This window comes from Epinephelus fuscoguttatus, linkage group LG8, assembly GCF_011397635.1.
Source record: "Epinephelus fuscoguttatus linkage group LG8, E.fuscoguttatus.final_Chr_v1".
NCBI classification, from domain to species: Eukaryota; Metazoa; Chordata; class Actinopteri; order Perciformes; family Serranidae; genus Epinephelus; species Epinephelus fuscoguttatus.
The window spans coordinates 1510845-1521622 of NC_064759.1; the positions used below are offsets into that span (position 1 = coordinate 1510845).

A 10778-nucleotide genomic window follows, 5' to 3' on the forward strand; every position below is an offset into this window, starting at 1 on the left:
TGGCAGCCCAACATTGACCCAACAGCTGACTGTCCACTTGGTGTGACAGTGCACACATACACACCTCCTCTAGTGTCCAACAAACATGTCCTCTGGGATCATTAATGTAGAAAACGCACAAAAAATCCCCCAAGTTAAGACAACAAAATGAGGATAACTGTGATGAATGACCTGTCAAATGAAAGTTTCCTGTCTCTGCAAGTTTTCAAAAAGACCTTCAAATGAGGGAAGGAAGGAGTAAATGGAGACGTACAACACAAAGTAAGAAGACAAGAAAATAGAGCCGCACGTCGAGCCAACCTGTGAGTACAGGTTTAAAAACAGGAACATGAAAAGTACTGATTTTTTTAACAATACTGTGAGTTACTTGTAATGAGTTACTGTCCTCCCCTGGTCTCTGGGATCAGCTGTGGTCATGCTGGCAGTACTTGTCCATGTTAATCACTGACACAGCTTGTCAGGAGAAGTTGAGTGTTGGTGGAAAACTTTCAATAATCAATCTATAATAACACTGTTTTTTGAGAACATCAGAATATTAAAGAAATATAAGAGAGGATGGAAGTACGGTAATGTCACTAAAATCTGTTTGAAAGTACAACAGACAGTTTGTAAGTGACTTCAGGAATATTGAAAATACTTGAGGAATGTAAAAACAGAGATACAGTGGGAGATCAAAACACCACGAAGAAGAATGAAGTCACTATTAATTAGATTTAGTCTTTAAGTATAAGATAATAGTTGCACTAAAGTGGTTTGTCCTCAAGCTTGTTATAATGGAAACTACCAGGACAGGGGGTAATGTGACATCAGGCCTGTGTGTGTGTGTGTGTGTGTGTGTGTGTGTGTGTGTGTGTGTGTGTGTGTGTGTGTGTGTGTGTGTGTGTGTTATCTGCTGGTGCATGTGGTGACTCATCGCACGTTTCCGCTGTTTACTGGAATATTGCTGGAACATGTTTATGTCCTCAAGTTTTTAATGGCTACCTGAGAGCGAGTGCGGGAAGCCTCTGGCTCCTTTTTTTTCTTTCTAAAGTGCTTTATAAAAGTTTATTTTTGTTTCTTAGAGGGTTCTTCAGCTCGTCTCAGGACTGACGCTCATTGTTGGCTGAAAGTGACGCACGCAGCAGTGAAACACACTCACATGACTGAACGGGAAGATGAACAACAAACAGACAAACGTAGAAGCTGAGCAGCACAAGTTTAGGCCATAAATCAGGATTGTTCAGATGTTTGCTTTGCTGGCCTTTATGGACTTTTCCTCAAGTTCCTGATGTGAGAAGGAGGAAACAGGCTAATTTACTGAGAGTGTTTTCATCACAGCCATCTGATGAAAACACAGTCAATTATTTACTGAGTCACATTTTCACATCACATACCTCTTCTTAGTCAGATAACACGTGCGGTCATATATGGTTCAGTTGGACAGTTGTCGAGGCTGACACACAGTTTACCCAAAAAGGTTACGCAATTCTGTAGTACACAACGTACACCCAACAACACCAATGAGAAGACTGACACCACTCTCATGTCTGCGGGTTAACTGCAGAGCCAGGAAACAATTAGCTTAGCTTAGTGTACAGACGACAAGCAGGAGAAAACAGACGGCATGGCTCCCTACAAAGTTTAAAAATATGGTCACCAGACCTTCTAGAGCTCACACATTAACATGTTGTTTAATCTGCACACAAACAGAGATGTAGGAAACATTAGTTGTGATGTTACGGTGAGTTGAGGAACTGTTTCTTTAGTAACAGCAGCCGGTAGCAACAAGTCAAACCTTCATTTACACCTGGTATTAGTCTGTGTCCTGGCTCAGATCACAGCTCTGAATGCACCAAATATTTCTTCAATACATCTCAAAATCTAATCTGTTAAACCACATTTAGAGGTCGTCTTTCAGCAGTGTGAACACTAAGGCCCGTCTCCACCAAACACTTTCAGTCCAGCACCTTTGGAACCAGCAGTAACCCTTCAGACATGGTACCTAGACCCTTGGCTAAAAAAGCATACAGAACTGAACCGCACTGTACTGCACTGCTCAGTGGAAACGGGGCTTAAGGGGCCGTACACATGTTGCATTTTGCATCCTCCAATTCATTGTTGTTGGAAACTGCCCATTGGTTCGACAGCCCAATGTTCCATCCAAAAAGATCATGGTGTGGGTTAAAATGAAAAAGAAAGTGACAAACACATAAGCCATGAGCCTACCCCGCCTCAAGCCGGTCGCGGCGCACCATACGCCCGCCACGAGCCGTTCAGCACCGCAGACAGTCAGACTAATGGGATGTCGAACCAATGACATGGACCCTTGTTGTTAACATAGATGTGCAGCAGGCAGGTTCCAACGCCAGAGCAAAGACAGATCGGTGCGAACGTTTTTCCAAGCGATTACTTTTCAGGGTGCAAAGACTGCACCCTGAGATCAACAGAGTTCAACTTTTGGAAAGCAGCAGTGCGCACCCCATGTCATGTGACCAACCAATCACATCCGACAGATATCTTTCCCTTCTGTAAATATCAGTCTGATAAATATGGAGGAGAAGTTGATCATGTTAGTGCAGAGCTGTCAGAGCGTCACATCTGTCCCAATGACTACAGGCCGACACACAAACAGCACCTGGAAGAAGATCAGCTCTGCTCTCAGAGTTTCAGGTAAACAGGCTCTGATACAATGCTGTTGCTTAGCAACCTCAGACGCAACCTGCTCTTGAAAGCTCATGCAGAATAGGCACAAGAGTAGCCTGCCTTTTGCGGGAGATTAAATACACAGCATGTGCACAGCCCCTAATGTGTCCTGGGCCACGCTGAGGAACCTCCCACTCAGCTGATGTCCCTGCTTATTTGACACCCCACCACGTAAGAAAACTTTCTGTTGCTGCAGTTACACAGATGCAGAGCTGAAGGACCATCTCTGTAGCAACTCTCCTCCCAACAGATGGTCGGTTCAACATCTGCCTGGTGGAGCAGCTGTTAAACAGGAAGGAAGAAGGAGCTGAGCGAATAAATATCCTGAATCCAGCCACGTTTGTTTGTTGTTGGAGGAAATAAAATCTCGATTCACGGTGTTGTACTTGTGTCGTGCTTTTATTTTGAAAGAGACTATATGTACCAACATCCCAGAACATCAACAGCCAACACACCCAGGGTACCTTGGACGCCATAAGTTGACGTGGAGAGTGGAGTGAGAGGTCGGAGTGAGAACGGGTTGGCCCTTAACTCTGCGACGGTCGACGTGCTACTGTTCATTTATTTTTGTTGGAATAAATATATTTGAAATACTTCTTTGTAAAAACTGACTGTAATCTGATTCCATTAGATGTCAACATCATCCATCCAAACATGTCTGCGTGTTTCAAGTTTTACCTGAACTCAGTGTTTGTGTGTGTTTCTAGTTGCCTTTTAATGAAGAGTGTGTTTGTTTGCGTGCTGAGGACTCTGTGATTAGCTGTAGCCACTGAGGGGGGAGGTACAGGGCGGGAGGGGGGGCTGTCTGGTTTGAGTATTGCTCAAGTTTACCCTCCACCTTTCTGCTACAGCCATCTGTTGAGAGAGTGCCGAGATGAACCCACCCGTGTGTGTGTGTGTGTGTGTGTGTGTGTGCGCAGCAGGGGTGGATTGGTAAGATTAGAGGAGTTGGTTGGCCACCACACCCCTCCTCCTCCATCTCCAACGCATCTTCATCCTGTCTTCTTCTGGAGGGCCTGACGCATGCCACACGCTCACGGCTGTCCCACACACACACACACACACACGCAGAGGGGATCATGGTTGAGTCTAACCTGCCTAATTCTCTCTAATGGCTTCTCTATTCAGGGATTAACTCCCTAAATCCACACACACATACAGAGGGTTCACCACGCGCTGACCGACAGTATAACCGTCATTTGGTAACACACTGTCTCCCTCACACACACACACACACACACACACACACACAAAGGAAATGGTTCAATAGCTGATCTCTTCGCAGTGATTTGGCGAGGCATCAAATGGCCTGTGGGCTGCAATTAAAGTGTTTAGGAGTCAGGAGGACAGGAGAGAGGTGAGGGGAGAGGACGGGGGAGGAGGAGGAGGAGGAGAGGAGGAGGAGGAAGAGTTTAACATTCAGGAGAACCTTATCAGGATGAACTCTCCCTCTCTTTGTGTGTGTGTGGTTATTTTACAGCGCTGTGTGTGTGTGTGTGTGTGTGTGTGTGTGTGTGTGTGTTTTATTGGCCCAGTCAGTTTCCCAAATCCAAGGAATTTGGTGTTTTCCTCTGGAATTCCTCTCCAGAATTGGAATATAAAAAAATTCCAGACTGAGTGAAGAACACACACAGGTGTGTCTCTGCTCGATCAACTTCACTCAAACTGCTGCAGTCGATTTATGTGAAACGGAAAGTGACACTGCATCACCACAAACGCCCGACGGCTTTTCTCCCAAAACTGGAGAGCCAAGGGAAGTTTGTTCTGAAGCTCCCAGCGAGCCGTGACCTCCGTTCATATGAGGAGCTGCAACAAGGCTCACTGTATGTCACACAGAGAGACACTGAACGCAGTAACCTTTCTGTTTTTTATCTGTTATCTAACCAGGTCGTCTCACTGAGATCCACATCTGGTATTCCAGAGAGACCTGAGAACAAAACCGCTGAGAGAAAAGGCTGCATGCAGGTCAGTGTTCTGTTCCAGCAGATACATATGAAGAACAGAAACCGTAACACAGCAGAACACGGAGGTAATGTGGGTTAATGGGTTAACAAAGTCTGACAACATAGAACTTTAAAGTCTGACGTGTCTTCAAATTAAAAAACAGTGAGGCACACTAGCCTGAAGAAAATGTTGGGGACGCACATTTCTGCAAACCATGATCATTTTACCTCCGTACGTTTCAGCATCATATAAAGGTTTCTAAAGTGACGTAGTTTATGAGCTGACTCTCATCTGGAGGTGGAGGTGATGGTGTGACATCTAGGAGACCGTCTACCTCCAATCAATCAATGATTAACACCATCACAACCACCGCTGCTTGATACCAGCAGCGTTTCAAACTGACGCTGCCCGACTGCATATCATAGCACTGCAAAAGGCGCCTTTCTGAGTCAGTGTCTGACGCTGAAATCACTGAGCGGTGGTATCTGACAGGTTTGGAATGAGAACAGTCTGTTAAAGCAGCAGAATAATGACGTGGCAATGTCATGTTTGGCTGTCCACATTGACTTTTGACCACATCATGTGTATGTAACCAGACTGTGCAGAGACTCAAACTGACTGGTTCCGTTTCCACCCAAAGGAATGTGGAGGGTTAATCCCACCTGTAGCCCCCGAAGCTCATTCAGCCATCCCCACCTTCTTTCTCCTTTTCCTCCTCTCCTTTCTCCTCCCTTACCTTCACTCTCCCTCCTCCATCACAATCTCCTCTCCTCTCCTCAGATTTAAGCTGAACTCACTCGCTGTAACTTCCGAGCAGAGTAGAAAGTTTACGTAAAAGGAGAGTGTGTGTGCCCATGCACTCTAGTGTGTGTGTGTGTGTGTGTGTGCATGTGTGTGTGTGTGATAGAGGCCCTCTGTTAAACTAACAGAGACCCAGGTGGTCTCTGGGCCCTCTTTTGTCTCTCCTCTGCGTCTCCTGCAGGCATGCATGCAGAGCCACCACAGAAACAAAAAGGCACATTTCAATGTGACTTCAGAGCAGTTTGTGTTCAGGGGGAGTAAACTACCCTACATACACCCCTGCCCCCCACCTACTCAACATACCCCCCAGCTAATTGGCTTGATTTTGGTGTGGTGAAGGCAAACAGCGATATTTTCTGCATGAATGTGTTTTTGTCTGCAGTTGTGTCTCCAGCCAGTTACGCTCATGATAAACTGATGTGCACAGGAAGTTGTGTTTTGAGTAAACATATTGCTGCTGCAGAATATTGTAGGGCTGCACTCTGAAAGTCAGAGATTACACTTATCAGTGGGACGCCCCTCAGTCCACTTAGTTTCTTTAAGTTGTCTGTTTTTATTGTTTGTCAGTCAGCGTACGTCTGGAGAAGTTTCGACCTCAGATTATCACAGCAGAGTGAGCGCTCATCACTTTCACACTGTTCACAGGTACAGGCAGCCATGGACCCAGACCCGGGGAGAGTCTGATGGCCGCTACGAAGTCCCTTCTTTATGCCTCATTTGCATTTTTACACAGAGCCCAAAGACAGAGCCATCATGTTGCTCCAGTGTGTGATTGTAGACAGCATGCTGGCATCCTGGAATCAAAACAGGCGTGACGTATGTGACATGTAACTCAACAGTGTCAGCCTCTAGCGTGACATATAACATACATCTCAGCAGGGCTTTATAAACAATTACAATGACATAACGTCATTAACAATCATTTACAGTTCCTGTTATATTGCAGATGACCTCTGCTCAGAGGGTAAGAGCTCCTGGACCTCATTGTTTTGGGGACATCTGCAGCTGCTGTTCTTCTTCTCTGAGTTAGGCCCAATCCCAACGCCCCCCCCCCCGCCCCTACCCCTTGGCCCTCGAAATGAAGCAACAAGGGGTAGGGGTTGAAATCTTTCCCTAGGAAGTGGGACACCACTCACTATGTCACCGCGTCGGTAACGTTCACGCATACGTAACTATTTTAAACAGGAAGCTGCGAGCCATCTACATTTCCAACCGGCATCTACAATGGATCACATTTGCTGTATTCATCATGCTTCGTTTGATGAACCTCAGGCGATGAAATGATACGTACGACAAGGGACTTCTGCTAGCCAGCTAGCTAGCTAACCAGCTAACATTAGGAGGCAGCATAGTTATGCTAGCTGGCGTGTTATCGTAATGTGAAAAATCTGACAATTTGCAGAACAGCACAGATGACAGACGCCAGATAGTGCAAGCGAGCTAGCTAGCTAACAAGCAACCTGACGACGGTAACGTTAGCTAGCTGGCTAGCTTTCTGTCAACTCAAAGCTAGACATCATGAATAGCAATAAAGAATTGTTATACCGTTCTCTACACAAATACACAGTTATTTGAAAACATTTTTACAAAAGTTCCATGTTTATTTGCAAAATTATACGTACATGTATGAACTTTTTTCCCCGTCTCTTGCTCGGTGGTAGAAATGGCGACATCTACTCTTCACTGGCAAGTTAGCAACTGAAATCCTCGCTCCGAAGGGCTAGTTTCACTACCCCTACACACAAAAAGGAATTGGGACACCACCACCCCTCGCAGGAACGTGCAAATGTAGGGGGAGGGCTAAGGGAGGGGTATTGGGACGGGCCCTTAATCACAAACTGCTATCAGCAACTATTTAAATCTCCTGCAGTGGGTCTCATGCATAACACATCGCTAAAACATCACACCTGTCCTGCCCATGAGCCCATCCTGCCACCCAGGATGGGTCACAAAGAAATGACTTTCGCCCGGGACTTTGCCTGGAGTCACGTGTTTGGATTTGAGTGAACTATAGTCATTTAAGGTACGTCCTCACCACGTTTCCTTTCCTAAAGCTAACTTCCATAATTTAACATTAATTCCATGACTGTACGTTAAGAATGTGACATCATTCATTGGGTGCAAATTCGTAGGATATCGTACAAACCATTCTATAAGAAACTGTTTCCCATTTAAAGGTTGTTTCAGCACTGTAACTTTCTTCATACCTGGCTCAGAGGTGAGACAACTCTGTCCCCCAGTCCGCAATCGAACCTTTTACACAGCACAGTGAGGCGAACAACAGCATGAAATTCCCGCCTTGCAGAGGCAGTGTAATAGGAGCTTATATATACCAGAGCATCGTCTCTGTCTCTGTGTCTTTGGTTGTTTTGCAGAGGAAGAATTGCTCAGTCGCAGACCATCAACATGTCCGACAGCTGTGGGACAGATCTGCAGCTGTGTGTGTGTGTGTGTGTGTGTGTGTGTGTGTGTGTGTGTGTGTGTGCGTTGGGGTCGTCTGTTGGCAGGAAGTAGTAGGCAGCGAGTGATGTGGTCAGACCCTCTGTCACCAGAGAGAGAAAGAGGGAGGTCCTGTGTCTCTCTCTTCTTCTCTTCTTCCTGTTGCTTGTTTTTTTTCCCCTCATCATTGCTCTTCATTAGAGAAAGAAAAAAAAAACACAAACAGACGGAGGAGACTCGTTTAGCTCTCTGAAGGCTCTTACTAATGATTGTTGATCGGACGATAATGTCCTGTGCACTGTTTCTCTCAGTCTGACAGTTTTCTCTGCAGAAAAATGGAAAAGAAAATTATTAACATGCAGCTTTTCTCCCAAAACGTCATCGGATGTGTCTCGTCTGAGACTCTGGGTTTTAAATAAGTCAGCAGCAGTGTGACGGTGTAAAGTTATTTGGTGATGGAGGGCAGAATCATTAATGTTTTTAAGGATTGCAGCTGTATTTGGCAGAAAACTGTCTCAAAAATAATCTTAGATCACTTGAAAAAACATTCAGGAGATAAATAACCATAACTTGAATCAAAACATTTTTTTTAACTTGATCAAAATGTCTCATCTCTCAGGTTTCTGTTGTCTGCCAAAGCACTGTTCATCAATATTACAATCAGCATGGGATGAATTTAACTGCAACATGTTCAACTGACTTAAATAAAACAACAAAATCATCTGCACGAGTCAGACTCACTGTAAGAGAGCAAGACTTTGTATTAAATATTTTTTATTTAGATTTTTAGTGTAGATTTTAAAACATACTCATATTTTTTGCTTCATTGATTTTCTGTTTTTCATTTTTAAGTACGTTCAGTTTCATCGTCTGTCGCTGTTTCTGCTGATATTGTGATTTTATTCTTTTGTCAGGTTCTGATTTTCTCTGATGTGTTTTATATCATGAATGAAAATCAGAGCAAATCAAGTGAAAACTCTGAAATGTATTTATTTTACCGTGGAGGCGTCGAGAGAATAAAGAGAGAGAAGTGATGGAAAAAAACTAGAGAGAGAGAAAGAGGTCAGTGTGGAAAATCATTTCTGTAAATACAGCGTGGAAATCAAAGGGAAGGAGCAGCGAGGGGGGAGAGGGGGGAGGCCAGTGAGTAGGAGGTAAATTGAGGGAGTCGGGGGACAATTAGATGGGAATTTCCAGTGTTAGCGAGCTTTTGTTAAAGCAGGGAGAGTGAGAGCTGGGAGCTGGTTTGTGCATGCGTCTGTCGGAGTGACATTTGTTTTACTGTAACATACATGTGATGTACTGATGAATGTCATGATTATTAAAACTGAAAAGGGAGAAGAAAAAGAGAGGAAATGTAAAGAAAAAGAAAAACGCCCCTTCACACCTCATTGCAAATATTTCACGTTGGTTTCAGGTTTGAAAAAATGTCAATTTACATAAAAGTTCTGACAGAAATATTAAAACATGGCACATGTCTGAACTGAACTGCGTCACATTAACAGAACGCAGTTAAATACTCACAGAGGGACATTAAGTGTCACATCTTGTTCTCCTTACTAAGAGTATTGTAACAAAGGCCTCACTCCATCATCATCTCTAATGAACAAAGGAAATAAAATAGTTTAATAAATCCAGAAACACGTCGTGTCGTTGGAGATTCTTTTCATATCAGATCAGTGTATAAAAGTTTTTGCTGTTGCAGGGAGCTTATGTTTTCAATCTGTATCCATGTCAGCAGTCTGACTGAAATGATGATTATCTAGTAAAAGGCTCTGCACACAGCATGAGAGCAGATAAGCTAACCACCTTCACACTCCATGTTTTTACACAGTCTGACCAGAAGCTAGTAGAATTATCCAACAAATTATTCCCAATGACTTTCCACTGTAAGTGAATGTACGTAAGTCTCTCTGGGCCCAGTGGCTTCACATGACAGGCACTGGAAATTGCAATAACACTGTCTGGCCACTAGGAAAACTGGCTCCAGAGTGTGGTGCACTTCCTGCGGGCCTGCTGTACCCCAGCAGAAGCCATTGCTCGACTGCTGTGAGTGCATCAACGTATTCTCAGAGAACAGTTCATATGATATCGTACAAATTTGACCTTACGTCCTTAACATATATATTTAACATAGAGTGACTGAGGTTTGGTTTAAGAGAAGAAACATTTTGAGGACGTACCTTAAAATGACTTCACACAGATTCGAGCATGTGACTTCAGGGTGAAAGTCTCAACCTGTCTCCTTACAGGCACTCAGGACTCAAAATATACAGGGTATGTATGAAATCAGGTGCAGAGCTTTTTGCAGGAAAACATGCAGAAAATTTGTGAGAACAGCCTGGAGTGCACACAATCCACATCTAACACTGTCTCGCTATTTCATTACTTTCAAATGTACTAAAAAGTGAAAGACTAAAATGTAACATGAGTGTTTTAACAGCTAAAGTGAGGATCAGTTGTTGATGGGAAACTTGTTATTGTAAAGCTGTACCAAGAATCGTACTTCACTTTACGTCAGTACATCATTTTACACCAGGACTGTAACTGTGGAAATAATATTTTGCTCAAAACTGCACAATGGAACAAATGTTTTTGGTGAAAACAGTTTAATTTACAAGTGCAAATCAACCATCACTGATGTTAACTTTCATAGCTGAGTTAACTGCAGGTAATTAGTCATGCAATCGCCTAGCAACCAACAGCGGTGCTCATGGGCACTTTCAACTCACTCTTATGTCTTTATTATGTTTTATTCATTAAAGGCCACGTGAAGCCTCAGTAGAGTCATCATGTCAGTCATTTATGTTTCACAGCATGTGTCATTTATGTTGATGGTAGCAGCTTTCATTTATTTCATACTACGGCCCCGTCTATATGTATGCAGATATTTTTGTAATATTTTCCTCTAC

General features: G+C 43.8%; 1 protein-coding gene across 1 annotated transcript in view; it reads right to left on the reverse strand.

Moving 5' to 3' along the window:
- LOC125892608 (cathepsin S-like) overlaps positions 1-10778 on the reverse strand; it is an 853108-nt gene that overhangs the window by 407173 nt on the left and 435157 nt on the right. The gene's annotated exons all lie outside the window — the stretch shown is intronic.